Consider the following 23,959-nt stretch of genomic DNA (forward strand, 5'->3'; position numbering starts at 1 on the left):
ATGCCATAATAAAAATGTATGTTGTTTTAAACTGCTAAATTTGTGGTAATCTGTTATGCAACAATAAATAACTATTGTACCCTACATGGAAATCCTGCTGAATAAACTGCCTGGCAATTTCCTTTTTTATTTTTTTATTTTTTGAAATGGAGTCTCGCTCTGTCGCTCAGGCTGGAGTGCAGTGGCGCAATCTCAGCTCACTGCAAACTCCGCCTCCCAAGTTCACGCCATTCTCCTGCCTCAGCCTCCCAAGTGGCTGGGACTACAGGTCCCAGCCTGTAATAGAGATGGGGTTTCACCATGTTAGCCAGGATGGTCTCGATCCCCTGACCTCATGATCCGCCCTCCTTGGCCTCCCAAAGTGCTGGGATTACAGGCGTGAGCCACTGTGCCCGGCCTTTTTTTTTAGTTTTTGTTTTTTTGTAGAAACAGTATCTTGCTGGTGGGGCCTGGTGGCTCATGCCTGTAATCCCAGCACTTTGGGAGGCCGAGGAGGGTGGATCACATAAAGTCAGGAGTTCGAGATCATCTTGGCCAACATGATGAAACCCCGTCTCTACTAAAAATACAAAAATTAGCTGGGTGTGGTGGCAGGCGCCTGGAGTTCCAGCTACTCGGGAGGCTGAGGCACGAGAATTGCTTGAACCCGGGAGGTGGAGGTTGCAGTGAGCCAAGATGGCACCACCGCACTCCAGCCTGGTAACAGAACGTGACTCCGCCTCAAAAAGAAAAAAAAAAAAAAGAAACAGTGTCTTGCTGTGTTGCCCAGGCTGATCTCCAACTCCTGGCCTCAAACAATCCTCCTGCCCTACCTTCCCTGGAACTCTGCCCAGCCAGGATTCTTAAATCAAATCACAGTGCTGGAACTGTGCCCAGCCAGGATTCTTAAATCAAAATATTTTTCCCTCTACTTATAAATATTTATCCAAATATTTATGGGGGGAAAAAAGTCACAGATCACACAGTGGCCAGTTCTGCGTTAGCTAGCAGTGGTTCTCAAACTTGTCTGTGCTTTTTTTTTTTTTTTTGAGTCGGAGTTTCGCTCTTGTTGCTCAGGCTGGAGTGCAATGGTGCAATCTTGGCTCACCGCAACCTCTGCCTCCCGGGTTCAAGCGATTCTCCTGCCTCAGCCTCCCGAGTAGCTGGGAGTAAAGGCATGAACAACCACGCCTGGCTAATTTTGTATTTTTAGTAGAGACAGGGTTTCTCCATGTTGGTCAGCCTGGTCTTGAACTCCTGACCTCAGGTGATCCGCCTGCCTCGACCTCCCAAAGTGCTGGGATTACAGGCGTGAGCTGCCGTGCCCAGCCTTGTCTGCACTTTAGATCATCTTGGGATCTTTTAAAAATTCCAAAGTCCAGGCCACACTCTCAGGGCAATCAAATCACAATCTGCTGGAGAAGGGAAAAGGGACAATGGCATCAGTTTTCCAAGCTCTACAGGTGATTTCAATGTGAAGACAGGTTTGGGAAATCACTGAGCTAGAGTTTTATCTGTGTGATCAAGAAAAAGTTAATTCAAGATGACAGAGAGAGAGGCAACTGAATGAAACCAACTATATACACCTGCCCTTCTCTGAGATCATAAGGTAGCCTTGATTTCCCCCTGCAAAGTTATGAATTCTGAAAACATCAGAGAGAAGGCCAAATAAATGCTTATTTTCCTTTTTGGATTTATCCATGCCTCCATTCGCCTACAGAATTATGGACAAGTGAGAAATTCACCTTTTCATCTTTTCTTGGTACTTTTCATGGAACCAATAAAGAATTCTGCCATATTACATGTATTCAACATAACTAATAAGACATGACTTGAATGCTTTTTTATTAAGCAGATCTTATTTAATTTAGTCAGTTTTGATCCAACCCACATGCCAAATGCCGCTTGCCAAAGTAAAATACCCTATGGACATTAGGATCAAAATGCCTCCTTTTTAAAAAGTAAAGTCTATTTGTAATCCATTCCTTTAAGTTGAAATTAGGCTTTTTATAAATTGAATTTCATGTATTCTACAAAATCAACAGACCTGCTTAAGAACTCTCTGACCACTCTCTGAAAAGTTAGTCAGTAGGACCCCTCTCCATTCCTCCCAGGACCTAAACGAAAAAGGGCAAGAGGAAGAAGAGAAACAACAGAAGAAAAGACTAAATATAAACCCTTATAAACCTACTCAAAATAAATTTTTGTGATTGGCCAAATTCCTTCTCTCTACCACTGATTCTGCTAATTTTATTCTAGGAAGAGTTGTAAAAGGCCAGGTGCTGTGGCTCACGCCTGTAATCCCAGCACTTTGAGAAGCCAAGGTGGGTGGATCACCTGAGGTAAGGAGTTCGAAACCAACCTGACCAACATGGCGAAACCCCATCTCTACTAAAAATAAAAAAAATTAGCCAGGCATGGTGGCACACTCCTGTAGTCACAGCTACTCAGGAGGCTGAGGCAGGAGAATCGCTTGAACCTGGGAGGCAGAGGTTGCAGTGAGTGGAGATTGCACCACTGCACTCCAGCCTGGGTGACAGAGCTAGACTGTCTCAAAAAAAAAAAAAAAAGAGAGAGTTGTAAAAGACAGATGACCTATCTACAATCTCTAGTCCAGTGGCTTTTATTAAGGAAAGCTTATAATCATCAAAGAGGCTCAATATACTTTTGAAATACCACAGTAGTGGTTACACAAGTGTGTTAATTTTATAATTCATTAACCTTATAATTTGTGTGCTTTTCTTCGTATGTTACACATCAATTAACACATTTTTACAATAGATACATTTGTCCTGGGCAGAATCTCTGAAAGATTCTAAGTAAGCAGGTATCAGAAATAGTCAAGGTTACATGATTTGTCCTAGGTCACAGATATAGTTAGCTACAAATGAAGTCCTTCATATCACTTTCCTACTCTTTCTGTTATAAATTGTAAATGTTGATATTATTATACTTTTTAATTTAACATTACTTTCCTACTTAGACTATGAAAAAAAAATAAGTATTACAAGTGAGAACTGCAAAAAACAAGCAAACAAGTAAATAGAAAACACATGTCCTGGGTTCATAACTGTGCACTATTGAAGCTGTTGTACCACCCATATGAGGAAATTAAATAAAGCCTAACGCCCGTGCAACCATTTTTTTTTTTCTTTTTTTTTTTTTTGTATTTGAGACAGAGTCTCGCTCTGTCGCCCAGGCTGGAGTGCAGTGGCACAATCTCGGCTCACTGCAAGCTCCGCCTCCCGGGTTCATGCCATTCTCCTGCCTCAGCCTCCCGAGTAGCTGGGACTACAGGCGCCCGCCACCACGCCCAGCTAATTTTTTTGTATTTTTAGAAGAGTCGGGGTTTCACCGTGGTCTCGATCTCCTGACCCTGTGATCTGCCCACCTCGGCCTCCCAAAGTGCTGGGATTACAGGCGTGAGCCACCGCGCCCGGACTCTGCGCAACCATTTCTTAACCTCAATATCCTTTTTTAAATGCTTTCAATGTAGATATATGTCAAACTATTAGTAGTAAAATCAACTGTGTACCTATTCTGATAGACTAGCATTATTTTTGATACGAAAATATAGGGTGATAAAACGGAAAAAGGGCTAGGCTGAGCATGGCAGAGTGGGTTTTAGTCATGGCTGTCCCATAAAGTTGTTTTATGATTTAGGGCAAGACATAAATCTCTCTGGTCTAAGAGTATTAAAATGAGAGGATGGAACACCAGAGCTAGGACGAAACAGAATCTCAGGTTCCTTCCAGGTTTAAGAAAACTCAAGGACTATTTAATAACAACAACAACGTGTGTGTATATATATATATATATATATATATATATATATATATATATATATATGCTTTTAAAATGCATTTTACAAATGATTATCTCTATTCAAATATGTTTAAAGTAGATTTGTAAAATAAAAATACTAGAATTCCTCTGGCACCTGCTTCATAAATACAAGCATATTCTTCAGCTTGTATCAAATGCAAACCTCTGATCTGTTGTCTAGGTGCAACAACCTCTCCCGCTCAGTTGGCTAATAATAACATTGTTGATTCTTTATCATCATGAGACTCTTTTGCCTGCATTTAAAAAACCTCATATTATGAATCAATTTCAGATTTACAGAACATGAGTTATTTTTATGAGAAATATGTATCTCTCAATATGTAACAGAAGTCTCTCTTAATTTCTAATCTACTGTAATTTCAAAACTTTCGATGGATGCATTTATTTGACTACCCTTTACCAACTGCCTACTAGCACTCTGCTAGGCACTTTTCTGCTCCTGAAGTTACTATACAAGAAACCAAAAAGACTGTGGAATGGTTAATTGAAACAACATTATTTCATGAATGCCTCCATCTGAATATTACACTTATAGTACTTAAAAAATTAAGTTGGCCTTGTAACCACATAACCTTAAATGTTTCAGGATAACTTATAAGACACTGTTAAAGTGCCTAAATAAACAGTTAAATGCCCACTGTTAAAGACAATTTGCCTAGGCATCACTATTATAAGATCCAATTTCATCCTCCCTATACCCTTTCATGAGGTCCTTATAAAACTATTTCATGGTGGCCGGGCATGGTGGCTCATGCCTGTAATCCTAGCACTTTGGGAGGCCAAGGCGAAAGGATCACAAGGTCAAGAGATCAAGACCAGCCTGGCCAACATGGTGAAACCCTGTATCTACTAAAAATACAAAAAAAAATTAGCTGGGCGTGGTGGCACGTGCCTGTAGTCCCAGCTACTTGGGAGGCTGAGGCATGAGAATCTCTTGAACCTGGGAGGCAGAGGTTGCAGTGAGCCAAGATTGCACCACTGCACTCCAGCGTGGCGACAGATGGAGACTCTGTCTTAAAAAAAAAAAAAAAAAAACACTATTTCATGCTTCTTATTCTCAGATCTGGGGCTCCCAAGGGAAAATTTGTGCAGCTCTCCAGCCAAATCAGAGAAACTTAATGCTCTGAAAGGATCAACAAAATGCCTGTCAAGGTGATTGGCATTTCAATACAACAACCCTGGTTTGCTCTTGGTAGGGATAATAGACAATTTAAGGGATTAGGGAATATTAACATTAATTTTTAAATTTCAATCCTAACTTCTTAGTACAAGAAACAAAAGATAAATTAGTAAAACCTGAAACTTGAGATTTACAAAACCACTCATCCCAACACATATTATAAACATATTATAAACCGTAAGTCAGAGGCTCAATGAGATTTTTCCCATCTTGTTACATAAAAAAAAAACAAAGAAATAAATCTGTGCCCAAATTGCAACAAAGAGAAAAAAAATTACAAATGATTAATACAAAAACAGAAATAAAATCTAGAAGAGGCCAGGCATGGTAGCTTGCGCCTGTAATCCCAGCACCTTGGAGGTCAAGGCAGGAGGACTGCTTGAGCCGACGAGTTTGAGACCACCCTGGGCAACACAGGGAGACCCCACTTCTACAAAAAAAATTTTAAAATTATGGCCGGTCACAGTGACTCATGCCTATAATCCCAGCACATTGGGAGGCCGAAGTGGGTAGATCACCTGTAATGAGGTCAGGAGTTGGAGGCCAGCCTGGCCAACATGGTGAAACCCTGTCTCTATCAAAAATATAAAATTAGCTGGGCATGTTGGAACACCCCTATAATCCCAGCTACTAGGGAGGCTGAGGCAGGAGAATTGCTTGAACCCAGGAGGAGGAGGTTGCAGTGAGCTGAGATCGCGCCATTGCACTCCAGCCTGGGAGACAAGAGTGAAACACCATCTCAGAAAAAAAAAAAAAAAAAAAAAAATAGGCTGGGCGCAGTGGCTCACGCCTGTAATCCCAGCATTTTGGGAGGCCGAGGAGGGTGGATCACTGTAGGTCGGGAGTTCGAGACCATCTTGGCCAACATGGTGAAACCCTGTCTCTACTGAAAATATAAAAATTAGCCAGGCATGGTGGCGGGCACCTGTAATCCCAGCTACTCGGGAGGCTGAGGCAGGAGAAACGCTTGAACCCACGGGGCAGAGGTTGCAGTAAGCTGAGACTGCACCATTGCATTCCAGCCTGGGCAACAGAGCGAGACTCTGTCTTAAAAAAAAAAAAAAAAAAAAGGGTCATTTTGGAGACAACTGGAGAAATTTACAGACTTAATGTTAGATAATATTAAGAAATTACTGTTTTGTTAGGTGTTAATAATGGTATTGTGTTTATGTAAAAGAATATCCTTACTTGTAGGTGATGCGTGCTAAAATATTAAAGGCATAGTATCATGATATCTTTATTTTTAAAAAGTTTAACATAATAAACATATTATTAAGCATATGACAACATGTTGAATATAGACGGTGGGTATAACGGTGGTTCACTGTACTATTATTTCTGGGACTTTTTGTATGTTTTAAAGTTTTAATAAAACATTTAAAATATCAAAAAAAGCCCACAAAACTGAAGAACTGCTATTATACTAGAAGAAAAAATTTATGAAATTCAATTTTAACTAGTAGCTAGTGGCACTATAAACTGGTAGTTGTTCTAAAGAATAATCTGACAATGTGGCTAAAAAGTGATAGCCTCAGACCTAATGAAATCATTTTAGGGAATATATTCTAAGAAAAAAACTGGAAGAAAAAAGATTTATAAAAAGATGTTACAGCAATACAATTTAGAATTGTAAAATAGGGCTGGGCATGGTGGCTCACTCCTATAATCCTGGCACTTTGGGAGGCTGAGGCGAGCGGATCACGAGGTCAGGAGTTCAAGACCAGCCTGGTCAACAAGGTGAAATCCCATGAAATACAAAATCCCGTGAAAATACAAAAATTAGCCAGGCATGGTGGCACATGCCTGTAATCCTAGCTACTCAGGAGGCTGAGATAGGAGAATTGCTTGAACCTGGGAGGTAGAGGTTGCAGTGAGCTCAGATCGCGCCACTACACTCCAGCCTGGGTGACAGAGTAAGACTCCATCTTGGGGGAAAAAAATTGTAAAATATAAATAAAAACGAACTGAAAATCACCCAAATGCCAAATAACCAGAGTATTTTAGACTTTGGTTTTTATATATCCATTAAAAATGATAAATATACAGACATGTGGAAAAGTACGTCAATATATTGCCAAATGAAAAAAGACTAAAAAAACTTTATATTAATTAAATTTGTAAAGACTGTATGAATATGAAAATGACTCAGAAGTTATGTATTTGAGGTATTTAAACATAATTTTTTTTTTGTTTTTTTGAGGAGTCTTGCTCTTGTCACCCAGGCTGGAGTGCTATGGCATGATCTTGGCTCACCGCAACCTCTGCCTCCCAGGTTCAAGCAATTTTCCTGCCTGAGCCTCCCAAGTAGCTGGGATTACAGGTGCACGCCACCACACCAGGCTAATTTTTGTATTTTTAGGAGAGACGGGGTTTCACCATGTTGGCCAGGCTGGTCACGAACTCCTGACCTCAGGTGATCTACCTGCCTTGGCCTTGCAAAGTGCTGGGATTACAGGTGTGAGCCACAGTGTACAGCCTTAAACATAATATTTAAAATTTCATGGGGACACGTGCTATTAGAGAAAGTATAAACAATGCAAATATAAAATCAGGAAGAACTGCCTAGGCACAAATAAAGAAAGCACCTGAGGGCTATTACTGACCACAATTCAAATGAGTATTCACAATTTAAATACAGTACTATCCTGGGCAAGGTCAACATAGCTACCATTAAAAACACACAGTGGCTCACGCCTGTAATCCCAGCACTTTGAGAGGCAAGAGTATCGCTTAAACCCAGGAGGTTGAGACTGGCCTGGGCAACATAGGAAGACCCATTCTCTACCCAAAAAAAAAAAAAGCCAGGTGAGGTGGTGAACACCTGTAGTCCCACGTGTTCACTCAGGAGACTGAGGTAAGAGGATCGCTTGAGCCTGGGAGGTTGAGGCTGCAGTGAGCCATGATCACACCACTGCACTCCAGCCTGGGTGACAAAGCAAGACGATTTTTTTTTTTAAATAATAATTTAAAAATAAAAAGACACAGAAAAAGAGCATATCATTAGCCTGGACAGTACACAGTCTTCCTCAATTCTATTTGTTATTTTAAAACAACACTCAGTTTTCCTCAATTCTTTTCAATATTTTTTAAAATTATGGAAAAACTGAAGAAGTTTCAGAGAAAAACCAAGAGGTAAAGAATAGGATGGAAAAGAGGTAATTTTGAAGAATGATTTGAAATCAAATGAAGTGTGACATGACTATTAACACTGAAATATCCATGGGGAGGCTTTTGAACGGAGACCCTGAAAAGCTGATGTATCTCTCAATGCCCACAGATGACTCACCAAGAAGAGAGGGCTAACAAAACCCTCAAAGTTTGTTGTTTTACAGAAGAGAGACTTCTTTACTGTGCTGGCAAAAGTTACTGGCAGAGGCAAATGAGGGAGGCTGGGTGTGTTGTCATTGACCATCTGTTTTTCTACAGGGTGTTTACTTATCCATGATCACCTGATCATATTAGAATGTCTCTAAAACTTGACTCAGTTACTCAAAGCTTGAATCAATTATCTACCATTTCAAAATTATGCAGTGCCATCCTGCTCCCACACACTGGTCACTCAGCAACATTCAAATGTCTTAGACCTGGCATCCAGGGCCCCAAGAAAGAACGCTGGCTTCACTTCTCCACAACTCCTCAACACACCAGCAAATCAGACTTCTCACTATTTCATTACCTAAATATTCCTTACATTTTCCTATGTCCATCATTCCTTTGGTTACTCTCTCCTTAACCCCATTTGTTGCAATCTTACCCTACCATTTTAATAAATTTTAATTTAATGCCTCTATGTTATCTCACACACTACCTGTTATGTGTTGACTTGTGCCCCCCAATCCCGTCCCTGCCAAATATGTTAGTCCTAACTCTCAGTACCTCAGAATGTGACCTGATTTGGAAACAGAGTCGCTGCAGAGGTAATCAATTAAGATGAAGTTACTCCTACTGGAGTAGGGTGGGACCTACTAGTGACCTTATAAGGGAAATTTGGACACAGAGACACACAGGGAAAACGCCATGTGACAACAGAGGCAAAGATTGGAGTGATGCAGCTACAAGCCAAGGAGCACCAAGAATTGATGGAAGCCTCAGCCTCCCAAGTAGGTGGGATTAGATGCACATGCCAGCACGCCTGGCTAATTTTTGTATTTTTAGTAGAGATGGGGTTTTACCATGTTGGCCAGGCTGGTCTCAAACTCCTGAACTCAAGTGATCCACGCACCTTGGCCTCCTAAAGTGTTGGGATTACAGGCGTGAGCCAGCTACTTGGGAGGCTGAGGCAGGAGAATCACTTGAACCTGGAAGGCAGAGGTTGCAGTGAGCCAAGTTCGTGCCACTGCACTCCAGCCTGGGCAAGGGAGTGAGATGCTGTCTCAAAAAAAAAAAAAAAAAAAAAAAAGCAGCTGGGTGCAGTGGCTCACACCTATAATCCCAGCAGTTTGGGAGGCCGAGGCAGGTGGAGGCAGGTGGATCACCTAAGGTCAGGAGTTCAAGACCAGCCTGACCAATATGGTCAAACCCTGTCTCTACTAAAACTACAAAAAAGTTAGCTGGGCGTGGTGGCAGTTGCCTGTAGTCCCAGCTACTCAGGAGGTTGAGACAGGAGAATCACTTGAACCCAGGAGACGGAGGTTGCAGTGAGCCAAGATCTCACTACTGCACTCCAGCCTGGGCAAGAGTGAGACTCCATCACACACACACACACACACAAAAGCAAAAGCAAAAGAAAATGTACATAAATGGGTACTATGGAACTGATACTCAACAGATTCAATATCAGTAAAGGAGCTGATTAATGGGAATTTTTGTTGCCTTTGTGTGTGTGGCGCGGGGGGGGCGGGGTTGCAGCTGGTTAATGCTAAATACAAACTGAAATATCTATTTAAAGTATGAATACCCTCTGAATTTGGTGCTCATTAATATTAACTGATATAGTTAATTTATTAACTGATAATGAATATTATAACTGACATAGAATACACAATTCATCACAAGGTAAAGGTATGGTCCTGGCCTTCTGCTTTATAGAGTTTGTATATCAAATAAAGCATATGACCAACTCTAGGGCTGCATTCCTCCTTCCATCAAAGCCATAGTCTTTCATTTGTATATACATCTAAATATAACTCTAGTTATTTACTAATTAACTCAGAATGTTTATTGAGCTCCTAGGCAGCTACTTTATGCCCTTTTTAGAATAAGATGAGGTAGAAAAAGATCACATTTAAAAAAATAAATGAATATACCAGACATCAAAATAGGCAGACACTGGAGCTGAAGGGAGGGAAGGAGGAAGGCAGAGACAGACACCAGCCCAGTCCTAAAGGAGCACCCACCCAATCTAGTGAGAAGTAAGAGAGTAAACTAGCTTCATATCTCTCCTTTCTCCCCATGCTGATCCTATACTTCACGATCAGGCTTCCTTTCCTAATGTACAGCTTTCATCACATCACTGGCGAAAAACATTTGATGACTTCCCACTATCTAGTCAATCAAGTTCAAACTTCCCAGCTTGGAATAGAAATGGGTATTCAAAGCCTTCCATGATTTGATTATATGGTATGCAGAGATTAGGAAGATAGGCTTTGAAATTAGATTACCTGGACTCAAATACTTTCTGTATCAATTGTTAGCTCTCTTCCTCATTTTATATGTAAAAAGGGATTAAAAAACAGTGCCTACCTCATCAGGTTGTTGTAAGGATTAAATAAAATGCTACTTATGAAATGCTTATTAGCACATTATCTTGCAAATAGTAAGCATGCAAAAAACGTGAGCCATTGGCCAGGCATATGGCTTGTGCCTATAATCCTAGCAATTTGGGAGACCAAGGCAGGAGATCACTTGAGCCCAGGAATTAAAGACTGCAATGAGTTATAATCATGCCACTGCACTCCAGCCTGGGCAACAGAGTAAGACCCTGGTTCTATTTAAAAACAAAACAAAACACCCTACCCAAAGAACACTGGGGGGAAAAAAGCCACTACTACTATTAATTTTTTTAAAGTTTTATTTATTTTGGGTTTTATTTTATCTATTATTGTTACTGTTGTTCATCTCCATTTCCAGCCTCAATTCCAACAACACCCTTATAACAATCCTGTTCTCCAAGCAAAGTGGACTCTTTACCATCTCCTAAATACCCACCTCTGTGCTTATGCTTTCACTCAGCCTGGAAAATACAGCACTGTCTCATCTCCAAGTATTAAGATACTAACTATTCTTGGCAGTTTCGTTCACAGGCCACCTCTTTCAGGTACCATTCTCTACTATCCCAGCTCCATAACACATTACAGACATTCCTCAGCATACAAACCTTGGCTAGATTAATCTTGGTACCTTGCAGAGTTCTAGCCAGTTTCCAGAATACATGGTAGGGCTCAATAAATGTTTGAGAAAATAATGCCTATATTTCCTTTCTCATCCAACCACTCTCTTGAACAACAGCTTCACATTACAAGTAAAAAGGGTTCTTCTACAGTATTTCATAAAGCTGGCCAGCTAATTTTCTATCACCAATGTGGTAATTTCTAATACAGTACCTAATACATAGTAGATGCCTAAATATTCAAGGAGCTAAGCTGAATTTCACCTCATCTTTTAATTTCATTTATCATTCTATTCATTACGATCAAGTATGGCTCATCCTTAGAAATAGGTTTTAGTATTTACTTGCCCACAAACTCCTCTGTCAATTTCTGGCCATCCTCCCCCATCCCAATATGTCATTTACTGGTTTGGGGGAGACAATATTCAAAACCTCAATAAAGTAAGAATCAGAAAATTAAATGTCTACAGGGCCATAAAAATAAAGAGCAAAGCAAGACAGCAGGGCAGACTATGGAGAACTAGGAAACACATCCCACCTAAAAGTTTCAGCTGGTTACTGCTATAAATGAATATGGGCTTGCTGTTGACAGATCTTCCAATTTTTCAAGGTTAAGTCAGAAACTCAGAAGTCTGTGTACATTTTTAAGACAATAAAAATATTGTGTAAACCAAACAAAATATGTATACAGGTCAAATCTAACCACAGGTTGCCAGTTTGCAACCTCTGCTACAGAAGTTCTCTGCAAAAGTGATGGCATGAGAAGAGTTCTATCCCAGCAGATAATCTAAGGCAGCCCCTAAAACTAAGTAGCTCCTTGGAAGCATCTCCTGCAACACTTAGCCCAACTCTCAACCATTCTGATTGACCTGAAAACCAAATTAATTTGGCAATTTAATTGGGCAAAATGAGCCCCTACTCTGTACCAGGTGCTGAGGAATCAGAAATGAACAGTAGTGCTAAAGAACAGCTAATATTTATTGAGCATGTTCTAGGTGCCAAGCACTATTTTACACGTTACGTATATTGACTCATTTAATCCTCACAAAACCCTATGAGATTACTATTATCCTTAAAGACTGAGGCGCAATGAGGTTTTATTTGTCCAAGGTCACACAATCAGCAAGCAGCAGTGCTTAATAAGGACCTCAGACAGACTCCACCAAAAAGAGCTCACAATTTGAAAGCAAGCCCCATTCAATAAATGATGCTGGGATCACTGGTTATACATAGGGAAAAAAATGAAACTGGACCCGACCTTACACTACACATAAGAATCCATTCCAGATACATTAAAGATCTAACCATTGAAAACAATAGTAGGGATTCCAGAATATAAAGAACAATTGCAGGCTGGCACAGTAGCTCACACCTGTAATCCCAACACTTTGGGAGGCTGAAGCAGGTGGACTGCTTGAGCCCAGGAGTTCGAGACTAGCCTGGGCAACATGGCGAAACCCCATCTCTACAAAAAATGCAAAAAGTAGCAGGGCATGGTGGCGCATGCCTGTGGTCTCAACTGGCATGGGAGGTGGAAGGGTTGCTTGAGCCCAGGAGGTTGAGGCTGCAGTGAGCCGAGATCGCGCCACTGCACTCCAGCCTCGGTGACAGAGCAAGACCCTGCCTCAAAACAAAACAAAGAATAACTGCAAATCTTAAAGGAAAAGATTGATAAAGTTGACACTAAAATTCAGAACTTTTTAACAAATGACACCTTAAAACAGATTTTTTAAAATAAGCAACATGCCAGGCGCAGTGGCTCACGCCTGTAATCCCAGCACTTTAGGAGGCCAAGACGGGTGGATCACTTGAGGTCAGGAGTTTGAGACCAGCCTGGCCAACATGATGAAACCCCATCCCTACTAAAAACACAAAAATTAGCCAGGTGTGGTGGCACATGCCTGTAGTCCCAGCTACTTGGGAGGCTGAGGCAAGAGAATCACTTGAACCTGGGAGGCGGAGGTTACAATGAGCTAAGATGGCACGACTGAACTCCAGCCTGGGCGACAGAGCAAGACTTCACCTCAAAAAAAAAAAAAATTAAAATAAGCAAGAAACTGGGAAATGACATCTGTAATACCTACCAACAACAAAGGATTAATAATCAGAATATATAAAGAAATCTTTTGTAAAAGACAACCCAATAAGAAAAATGGCAAAACAAGCCCGAGCATTATCTAATCCGTGTAAAGCTGGCACTACCACAGTTACCACACAGTACACTCCAGAACAATAGACCTTGCCATCACTGACTGATATAAATATTCAGGGGTCTGTGTTATGCTGCAGGTACACAGAGCACGGGTAATCCAGCCCAAAGGGCGGAGCCAATATGTTTATTCATTCTCTATCATCATACAGACATTGGATGGCAAATTAGAGGTTGAACATCCAACACTCAGACACATAGATCAGGGGTTGACAAATGTTTTTGTAAAGAGTATTTCCAGCTTTGTGAGCTGATACAACACAACTCTGTCATGACTACTCAACTCTGCTATTGGTACCACAAAAGAAGATATGGACAATATATAAATAAATGAGTGTGGCTGTGTTCCAATAAAACGTTATTTACAAAAACAGATCGTGGGCCAGATTTGACCTATGGACCACAGTTTGTCGACCCCTGACACAGATAGTTGTGCTTTTTCTACACTATAGGTAGGATACTTCCCATGTTTTCCCCTGTCTTTTATGTCTGCTGACACCTCTGATTTCCTTAACCAAAAACTACACCACACTTGACACCTTTGCAATGGTTTCCAAAACTCTATTACTCTGCCAAAAAAACCTTATCGCCCTTATTATCAATGAGAATCCTCCTCTCATTTTCCTTTCACTTTTTTAAACCTCTTTTGACAGACACCACCCCAAACCAGAAATCTAAAAAACTCCCCCGAAGCCACTCACAATGTCAATAATCAACAACTGCAAATTCTAACTCCGCTCAATGCCCACAGCCTCTGCCTTAGTTCAGATCCTCATTACTTCTAACTCTGCTCAATGCCCACAGTCTCTGCCTTAGTTCAGATCCTCATTACCTCTCTGGTCTTCGGTCTACTCTCCTTCCAAAGAACATCCATTTATCTCCTAGAAATTAAACCTCCACCACATACTCCCCTTCTCGAAGATCCTGAATGCCTCTCTCAGCTAAGGATTCAGTCCAAACTCCTTAGCAAGGTCCTTCACAACCAGGTTCCTAACATGGTCTTCCTAGTCTCATCTCTGGCCATGCTTTCACACACATTCTATGCTCCAGCCACACTCAGTTATTAATACATTCCCTGAAAACATGTCTTTACCTGAAAGGCCCTTCTCTCCACTTCACTGGCCAATTCCTGTATCTTTTAGGACACATCTCAAATGTCACCCCTTCACAACACCTTCCCTGATTCTTTGAGCAGAGACACACCCATCTCTGTGTCCTTATAGCGTTTAATAACTCTTCTTTGGCATCGACCATCCTGAACTATGATTGTCCACATGTCTACTTCACTCATGGGGCTGCATACCCAAAGTGAAGTGACTCTGCCTTAAAAACCTCTGAATCTACAGAGCCCAGCATAATGCTTGATATGCAGTAGATGCCTTGAGGCACAGTAAAATGTTTGCTGAATGGAAGACATGCCTGGTAGTAGGAGTAGGGTTTCTTAACCTGGGGTTCATAGACAGGAGTCTATAGATAGGACTTCAGTGGGGCTTGTGAACTTGGATAGGGAGAAAAAAATCTCTTTTACTAACTTCTAACTGAAAATTACCATTCTATTCAAATATGAGTGTAGGTAACATATCATTCTAGTATTAGCAGTATCTGTGACTCTGTAACAACAGAAATCTCAAATATCTTTATATCATACTACAGTTGTTGCATATAATCTTGAAGTAGCCTTTATGAGCATCATGTCTTTGAAATTATAATTATCGGATCCATCACTAAACCGGATTTCTTAACGTGCTGAAAAACAAGTATATGCATATTAGGTTTGTATATTTTGGAAACTGTATTTTAATATAATTGGTGTTCCTTATAATTCAATGTACTTTATTTTATACAATTAAAAAATATTATTCTGAAAGGGGTCCATGGCACAGATAAGGTCAGGTCTTCCTGCATTAGAAAAACCCAGAATAGGCTGGGCACGGTGGCTCACACCTGTAATCCCAGCACTTTGGGAGGCCGAGGTGGGCAGATCACTTGAGCTCAGGCTTTCAAGACCAGCCTGGGCAACATGTTGAAACCCCATCTCTACAAACAAAAAAAAAAAGAAAGAAAAGAAAAACCCAGAACAAATGAATCGTGTTGCTGTATATACATATGGTATTGACAGTTTTATTTTATATACGCCCGCATAATCTTTTTGTTCATTAATTCTCTTTGATTATATGGGGCCCTGGACCTATTTTCCATGACTAATTTGCATATTTCCTTCAGAACTCTCCCATAGCCCATGCGAACTTTGAATTCTTCTCTAACATGATCCAACTTCAATTAACAAAATAGAGACTCTGGGTCTCCACAATTTTTCACTTTTCTTTTTTAGGATTTTGTGTTCCTTTGTGGTAAACACCTAGAAGAGAAGGAGCATCTCTTTTTTTTCTTCTCTTTAGACGGTGTCTTGCTCTGTCACCCAGGCAGGAATGTCATGGAATGACCATAGCATGGCTCATTGCAGCCTTGACCTCCCAGGCTCAAGCCATCCTCCCACCTCAGCCTCCTGAGTAGCTGGGACTACAAGTACAAGCCACATCAGGTGGCTAATTTTTTTTATTTTTTGTAGAGATGGGGTCTGCCCAGCTCCTGGGCTCAAGCAATCCTCCCGCCTTGGCCACCCAAAGTGTTGGGATTACTGGCGTCAGCCACTGTGGCTGGCCGGAGCACCTCTTAAAACTCTAGAAAGTTAGAAAGTCTCAAAGATAACTTCTTTGCACAATTAGAGATGAACCAGGAAATACCAAATAACTGGCTGCCTATACTTTTTTGCATTCCCTTCAGCCTTTGTATTGCCACACTCATTACAGGAACAAAACAAATTTAATAGTTATCTGGTATATACTGTTATGCTTCATTTCTTGTTGTTTTTGTTTGTTTGCTTTTAGTTTCATCACAAGAATGTTATGCTTCATTTCTTAACACCTTTCTCCCAGCTAGCAAATTCCTTTAAGGCAATGTGTTTAGTGAGGAAGCAGCCGACCATTTCCAGTAGCCCCTCTGCCACTAACTTGCAAGATCTTGAAAAGTCAACTTTACCTTTCTATGTATCAGCCAAAATCACTACCTGATTTGAAATCTTTACTTGATCTCTCAGGCCTTTGTAGTTTTTATACATTCACTCTTCTTCACCATTTTACTGGCTTCAATAACGCCTTTCTGATGACCTCTCCAGGTGACTCTGCTCTTAAGCTGTGGGCTGGCCCCTTCCTGGGAAGACACCTTGGGTCACCGCCCCCAAACATCCAGGTCCCTCCTTTTAAAGACACACACAACTCCCTAAGTTGATAAAGGTTCTCTCCTTTCTTGCCAACCAGTTCCACTCTCTTTGCCTCTTTTGCCGGCCAGCTCCTGCACCCAAACCTCAGTCTCCCTTTGTACCCCTTTTCTCTCATCAAACACCTCCTTTTTCCTGTTTCTTCCCCCAATAGGGGGTGGAGGATGCTTGGGACATAAGTCTTCAGAGCCTTGGGAGTTACACAGCTTTGCAATTCAGCCCCAGCACCCCAAGGACTGCCCCAATCTGATACCAGCGTCTGTACCCAAAGGGCCCTCATTCCTCATCAATCACCTCCTTCCCTCCCAGCAAAGAACTGCTCCAGCCCTGACAGCCTGAGCTTGGCCCCCATGCCTCCACCCCAATCCTCAGGTCCTACCTGTACTAGGGCTCTAACACCGCCTAAGGCCTAACCCAGTTCCACGTCCTGCCATCCTCTCAGCCCATAGACCCCAATCCCGGTTCCCTTCGGACCCAGTGTTCCTTCTCCGCGACCCTGACCACGACCCCACGACGGGCTCCCGCCTGTTCCCCAGGCCTGGAGCGCCACCCCGTGCAGACCCCGGCCAGCCCTGCACTCCCTCAGTGCACCGGCCCCCGCGCCCAGCACCCTCCCCACCCGGCCGGGCCGCCGCTCCCTCCAGCGCCCCCGCCCGCAGGCCTGGGGCCCGCTCCCCAACATGGCGACGGGGACACAAGCGCGGCGGGCGGGGCGGCTCCGGGCCCGGCCCGCTCTCAGACCGTGCCACTCGGTCGCCCGGCGCCATTTTTCCGCGCCGGCCCGGGCGGCGCCTCCTCCCCACGAAGCCAGCCCGACAAGGACCGCGGACGCCCGGCGGGCCCACCCCTTACGGGCCCGCGCCGCCGTCGCCTCACCTGAGCGCGGCCCCGGCCCTCCCGGGCGGGCCTTGGAGTGCCGGCCCGGGCCGTGCGTGCCCGCCGCCCTCCGTGCGTCCGTCCGTCAGTCCTCGCGTGCGCCCGTCTGTCCGGCCGCCCGCGCCCGGCCGCCCGCAGCCCGACCCGGCAGGGCCTCACGGAGCCGGCGGGGAGGGGGATGGGCCGGACCGGGCCGGGGAGGGAGGGGGAGGGAGGGAGAAAGGGAGGGAGCGCGAGAGGGGGCGGGGCGGACTCGAGGGGCGGGGCATTGCCCACGTGACCAGACGTCCCCGTGAGCGCGAGGTGGAGCGCGCGCCGGCTCGCTTCGGTGCTGAGTGCTTAGTGTTGGGATCTCATGGGTCTCTGTCGACTTCCCAGGGCTATTCTCTCGCCAGTGAGTGCCACTTCGGAAGCACACACTGCACAGCCTTTTGCGAGAGCTCTGAGTATCCTTGGACATGCCAACTCTAAGCCTCAGTTTACCCATCTGAAATATGGGGAAAATCTTAGTGCTTGTGAAGAGCAAATGGAGGTAGGCATGGAAAGCACTTGTCGCCGTGCCTGACACATACTAATAATAAGCTTAATGGGATATAGATAAAACCTTTCATTATTATTTGCCTCTAAATCCCTCTCTTCTTTTTCCCATCATTACCTCCCTAGCAAGTTAAAATGCTCAGTAAATAGAATTATTGATCGAACGAGTGTGGCCCCTCCCCTCTTCCCAAACGTAGAAAGGCCTCAGCACTGGACTTGATGTCTGTCATACAGGCCTGGATTCATATCTGGCTTTCACTCTTTTTTTTAAATTTTTTGTTTTCTTTTTTCCCACACTCACTGATGTATTTTTTAAATTTTTGTAAGTACGTAGTAGGTGAATATATTTATGGGGTACATGAGATTTTGATACAGGCATGCAATGTGTAATAATCACATCATGGTAAATGGGGTATCTAGCAACTCAAGCATTTATTCTTTGTGTTACAAACAACCCAATTATACTCTAGTTATTTTAAAATGTACAAGTAAATTGTGTGTGTGTGTGTGGTTTTTGGTTTTTTTTGTTTTTTGTTTTATTTTTTTTTTTGAGACGGAGTCTCACTCTGTCGCCCAGGCTGGAGTGCAGTGGCGCGATGGCAGCTCACTGCAACTTCCGCCTCCCTGGTTCAAGGGATTCTCCTGCCTCAGCCTCCTGAGTAGCTGGTACTACAGGTGCCACCACGCCCAGCTAATTTTTGTATTTTTTTAAGTAGAGATAGGGTTTTACCATATTGGCTAGGCTGGTCAGGAACTCCTGACCTCATGATCGGCCCGCCTCGGCCCCTCAAAGTGCTGGGATTATAGGCTTGAGCCACCGCGCCCGGCCAATTGTTTTTTACTCTAGTCACCTTCTTGTGCTAGCAAATACTAGGTCTTATTCTTTCTAACTATTCTTTTGTACAAGCTAGCTGGGCATGATGGCGGGTGCCTGTAATCCCAGCTACTCAGGAGGCTGAGACGGGAGAATCTCTTGAACCTGGGAGATGGTGGTTGCAGTGAGCCGAGCTCGCGCCACTGCACTCCAGCCTAGGCGGCTGAGTGAGACTCCGTCTCAAAAAAAAAAAAAATAATAAATTTTTTGCTCCCACAAATAAGTGAGAACATGTGAAGTTTGTCTTTCTGTGCCTGGCTTCTTTCACATAACATAATGACCTCCAGTTCCATCCATATTGTTGCAAATGACAGAATCTCACTCTTTTTTAATGGCGGAATAGTATTCCATTGTGTATATGTACATTTTATTTATCCATTCATCTGTTGATGGACACTTAGGTTGCTTCCAAATCTTGGCTGTTGTGAACAGGGCTGCAGTAAACATGAGAGTGCAGATCTCTTCCATACACTGATTTCCTTTCTTTCCGGTGTATACCTAAGAGTGGGATTGCTGGATTGTATGGCAGCTCTCTTTGGCTTTCGCTCTTGATAGCTGTCCTTGCCTCTCTGAACTTGAGCTTCTTCATCTGTAAAATGGGAGTTAGGGGTCTGTTCTGAGCATCACAGGAGATGGAGGATGAGCAGGTGGATTGTAAACTAATTAAACAGATCAGTCCTACTGATCCCATAGAAGAAAGGGAGTCAGGAACCCTTTCATTCCATCAATATTTACTGAGTACACACAGTGTGCTTGGACTGGTGTAGTAGATACCCACCATCTTTTCACATTACCCTGACCGCCCTCTAATCTATTCTCCACCCTGCTGTCAAAGTAATGTTTCTAATGATCAGAAATATGATCATGTCACTACTCTACTTAAAAGTATCTGATGATGGCCAGGTGCAGTGGCTCACACCTGTAATCCCAACACTTTGGGAGGCTGAGGCAGGTGGATTGTTTGAGCCCAGGAGTTCAAGACCAGGCTGAGCAACATGGCAAACCCTGTCTCAACAAAAAATACAAAAATGGCTGGGCTCAGTGGCTCATGCCTATAATCCCAGCACTTTGGGAGGTCGAGGTGGGCGGATCACGTCAGCTCGGATGTTCGAGACTAGTCAGGGCAACATGGCAAAACCCCATCTCTACCAAAAATACAAAAATTAGCTGGGCATGGTGGCGCACACCTGTAGTCCCAGCTACTCGGGAGGCTGAGGCATGAGGCAAGAATCACTTGAGCCGGGAGGTGGAGGCTTCAGTGAGCCGAGATAACACCAGTGCCCTCCTGCCTGGGTGGCAAAGGGAGACCGTGTCTCAAAAAAACAACAAAAGACAGAAACATAGCAGGCATGGTGCTGCACACCTGTGGCCCCAGCCACTTTGGAGGTTGAGGTGGGAGGATTGCTTGAGCCTGGGTGGTTGAGGCTGCAGTAAGCTAAGATCATATCATTGCACTCCAGCCTGGGCAATAGAGTGAGACCCTGTCTCAAAAAAAAAAAAAAAAAATCTGATGCCTCTACATTGCTCTTAAGATAAAGGCCAAGCCAGGCGCGGTGGCTCACGCCTGTAATCCCAGCACTTTGGGAGGCCGAGGCAGGCGGATCACGAGGTCAGGAGATCGAGACCATCCTGGCTAACACGGTGAAACCCTGTCTCTACTAAAAATACAAAATATTAGCCGGGCGTGGTGGCGGGCACCTGTAGTCCCAGCTACTCGGGAGGCTGAGGCAGGAGAATGGTGTGAACCCAGGAGGCAGAGCTTGCAGTGAGCCGAGATCACGCCACTGCACTCCAGCCTGGGCGACAGAGCGCGACTCCATCTCAAAAAAAAAAAAAGATAAAGGCCAAATAAATGTTGGCCTCCCCACATTTCTTGATTTATCTCAGGGTCCTCTTCCCCTTTCTCTGGGTTGCAACTACAGTGATATTTCTTACACATTGTTCTCGCTCCCTTCTGAGAACCCTTGCACATGCTGATCCCCCTGCCTGCAATGCTCTCCCCCTTAGATAACTGTCAGTCTTCCGATCCTAGTTCAAACGGGGCTACTCCAAGGATACCTTCCCTGACCCATTCCCAGACAGGTTTTCTTAGCACAATATGCTTGTCCTCAATAGAATGCACTAAGTCATTATTACCTGTCTTTGCCACTAGACTATGGACACCATAAGGAAGTAAACCTTATCCATCTTGTTTAACACTGTTTTCTCAGCACATAGCACAGCGCCTGGCACAGAGTAGATGCTCAGTAAGTATTTGTTGTGTTTGTGAATCCTAAGCACAATACTAGGTATTGGGCCCAAGAGGGCAGAGAGGAGCAAAGAGAACCACAGGCAACCGCAACAGGGGGGCACCTTAGACCTTTGAGCCTATGAAATTAACACCAAAGAAATTTAAAATATCCTGGAAAAAAAAACTTTTCTGAAGCTTTTTATTTTAACTTTTAAAAACTGAAATATAATTTATATACAATAAAATGAAAAACTATTAAGTGTATATCTAATAATTTTTTTGCCTACCTTCCTGTGTTACCACCACCTAGGTCATGTTATAGATCTATCAACCCAGAAAGTTCCCTTTTGTTCTCTTTTGTATGTTCTCTTCCAATAAATACCTGCTCCCCCAGATGTAACCATTATTCTGACTTCTAGCACCGTAGATTAACTGTTTCTTTTTTTTTTTTTTTTTGAGATGGAGTCGCGCTCTGTCGCCCAGGCTAGAGTGCAGGGGCACAATCTTGGCTCACTGCAAGCTCCGCCTCCCGGATTCACGCCATTCTCCTGCCTCAACCTCCCGAGTAGCTGGGACTACAGGCGCCCGCCACCGCGCCAGGCTAATTTTTTGTATTTTTAGTAGAGACAGGGTTTCACCGTGGTCTCGATCTCCTGACCTCGTGATCCGCCTGCCTCGGCCTCCCAAAGTGCTGGGATTACAGGCGTGAGCCACCACGCCCGGCCGTAGATTAACTTTGACAGTTCTCGATCTCCATAGAAACAGAACCATACAGTTTGTACTCTTGTGTTAGCCTGGAAATCTGACATAGCCAAAGGGTGATTTTTTGCATAAATATACAATTAATGAATGACTTGATTAATTAACCTGAAAGACTGAATGAAAAGCTCTGGCTACTTCATCCTGCAGACACAGAGGTCCTGACAACAGCCAGCCCAGAGGCTGAGAAGACCTCAATGACATATTTCCAAACCCACAAAGACTTCTAGAGATAAGAAAACTCTCAAAGATTCCAGAAACTCAGCAATAAGACTGGGTGCTATGGCTCACGCCTGTAATTCCAGCACTTTGGGAGGCCAAGGCAGGAGGATTGCTTGAGTCCAGGAGTTCGAGACCAGCCTGGGCAACATAGTAAGACTTCATCTCTACAAAAAATTTAAAAATTAGCTGGTCACGTCGTGTGTGCCCGTAATCCCAACTACTCATGAGACTGAGGTGGAAGGATCACTTCAGCCTGGGAATTGGAGGCTACAGTAAGCCAAGATCACATCACTGCTCTCCAGACTGGGTGACAGAGTGAGACCCTGTCTCAAAAAAAAAGGCAAAGGACTTGATTAGACATTTCTTCAAAGAAGATATACAAATGGCTAATAAGCACATGAAAAGATATTCAATCTCTGTAGTCATTAAGGAAATGCAAATCAAAACCACAATGAGATACCACTTCATACCCTATTTATGTATGTATGTATTTATTTATTTATTGCGACAGAATCTCACTTTGTCGCCCAGACTGGAGTGCAGTGGTGCGATCTCAGCTCACTGCAACCTCTGCCTCCCAGGTTCAAGCAATTCTTGTACCTCAGCCTCTGAAGTAGCTGGAATTACAGGTGCGCACCACCAAGGCCAGCTAATTTTTTTGTATTTTTAGTAGAGGTGGGGTTTTGCCATGTTGTCCAGGCTGGTCTCAAACTCCTGAGCTCAGTCATTCCGCCTGCCTCGGCCTCCCAATGTGTTAGGATTATAGGCGTGAGCCACGGCGTCCGGACGCTGTTATTTTTTTAAAAGGCAGAAAATAACAAGTTTTGGCAAGGATGCGGAGAAATTAGCACTTTTATGAATTGCTGGTGGGAATGTATTTTGTTTTTGTTTTTTGTTTTTCTTTGAGACAGAGTCTCGCTCTGTCACCCAGGCTGGAGTGCAGTGGTGCAATCTCAGCTCGCTGCAACCTCCGCCTCCCGGGTTCAAGCAATTCTTATGCCCCAGCCTCCAGAGTAGCTGGGATTACAGGCATGTGCCACCATGCCCGGCTCATCTTTGCATTTTTTATAGAGACAGGGTTTCACCCTGTTGCCCAGGCTAGTCTCGAACTCCTGGGCTCAAGTGTTCCACCTGCCTTGGCCTCCCAAAATGCTGGGATTACAGGCGTGAGCCACCGCGCCCAGCCAGGAATATAAATTGATGCAGCCATGGTGGAAAACACTTTGGCATTTCCTCAAAAAGTTAAACATAGGTGCCCCTGTAATCCCAGCTACTTGGGAGGCTAGGGCAGGAGGATCACTTGAACCCAGGAGTTTGAGTCCACCCTGGGTGGACGTAGCAAGACCCAGTCTCAAGGAAAAAATAAGTTAAACATAGGATTACCCTATTAGCCAGTAATTCCACTTCTGTGTATTCATCCAAAATAAGTGAAATCACATTAGTACCACTGTACTCCAGCCTGGGTGACAGATGAGGCCCTGTCTTAAAGTTTAAAAATAAATAAATAAACATGCCAGGTGTGGCAGCCCATACCTGTGGTCCCAGCTACCCAGGAGGCTAAGGCGGGAGGATCAGTTGAGCCCAGGAGGTTGAGGCTGCAGTGAGCCATGTTTCCATTCCTGCATTCCAGCCGGGGTGATGG

The 23,959-nt window shown here is 43.6% G+C and overlaps 1 protein-coding gene across 10 annotated transcripts in view; it reads right to left on the reverse strand.

Moving 5' to 3' along the window:
• The window catches only part of NCOA6 (nuclear receptor coactivator 6), a 110,401-nt gene extending 92,525 nt beyond the window's left edge, over positions 1 to 17,876 (reverse strand). For 7 of the 10 annotated variants that reach the window (XM_024238685.3, XM_063720624.1, XM_024238688.3 and 4 more), the window contains exon 1: positions 17,696 to 17,868. The gene's annotated coding sequence lies outside the window, so the exon portion shown is untranslated. Of the gene's footprint in view, positions 1 to 17,695 lie in introns of all 10 variants that reach the window. The other 3 variants (XR_008517126.2, XM_024238690.3, XM_024238683.3) reach the window with 2 other exon arrangements.
• Between the last annotated feature and the right edge of the window lie 6,083 nt (positions 17,877 to 23,959).

Source organism: Pongo abelii, chromosome 21 (assembly GCF_028885655.2).
Source record: "Pongo abelii isolate AG06213 chromosome 21, NHGRI_mPonAbe1-v2.0_pri, whole genome shotgun sequence".
In the NCBI taxonomy this organism is placed as follows: domain Eukaryota; kingdom Metazoa; phylum Chordata; class Mammalia; order Primates; family Hominidae; genus Pongo; species Pongo abelii.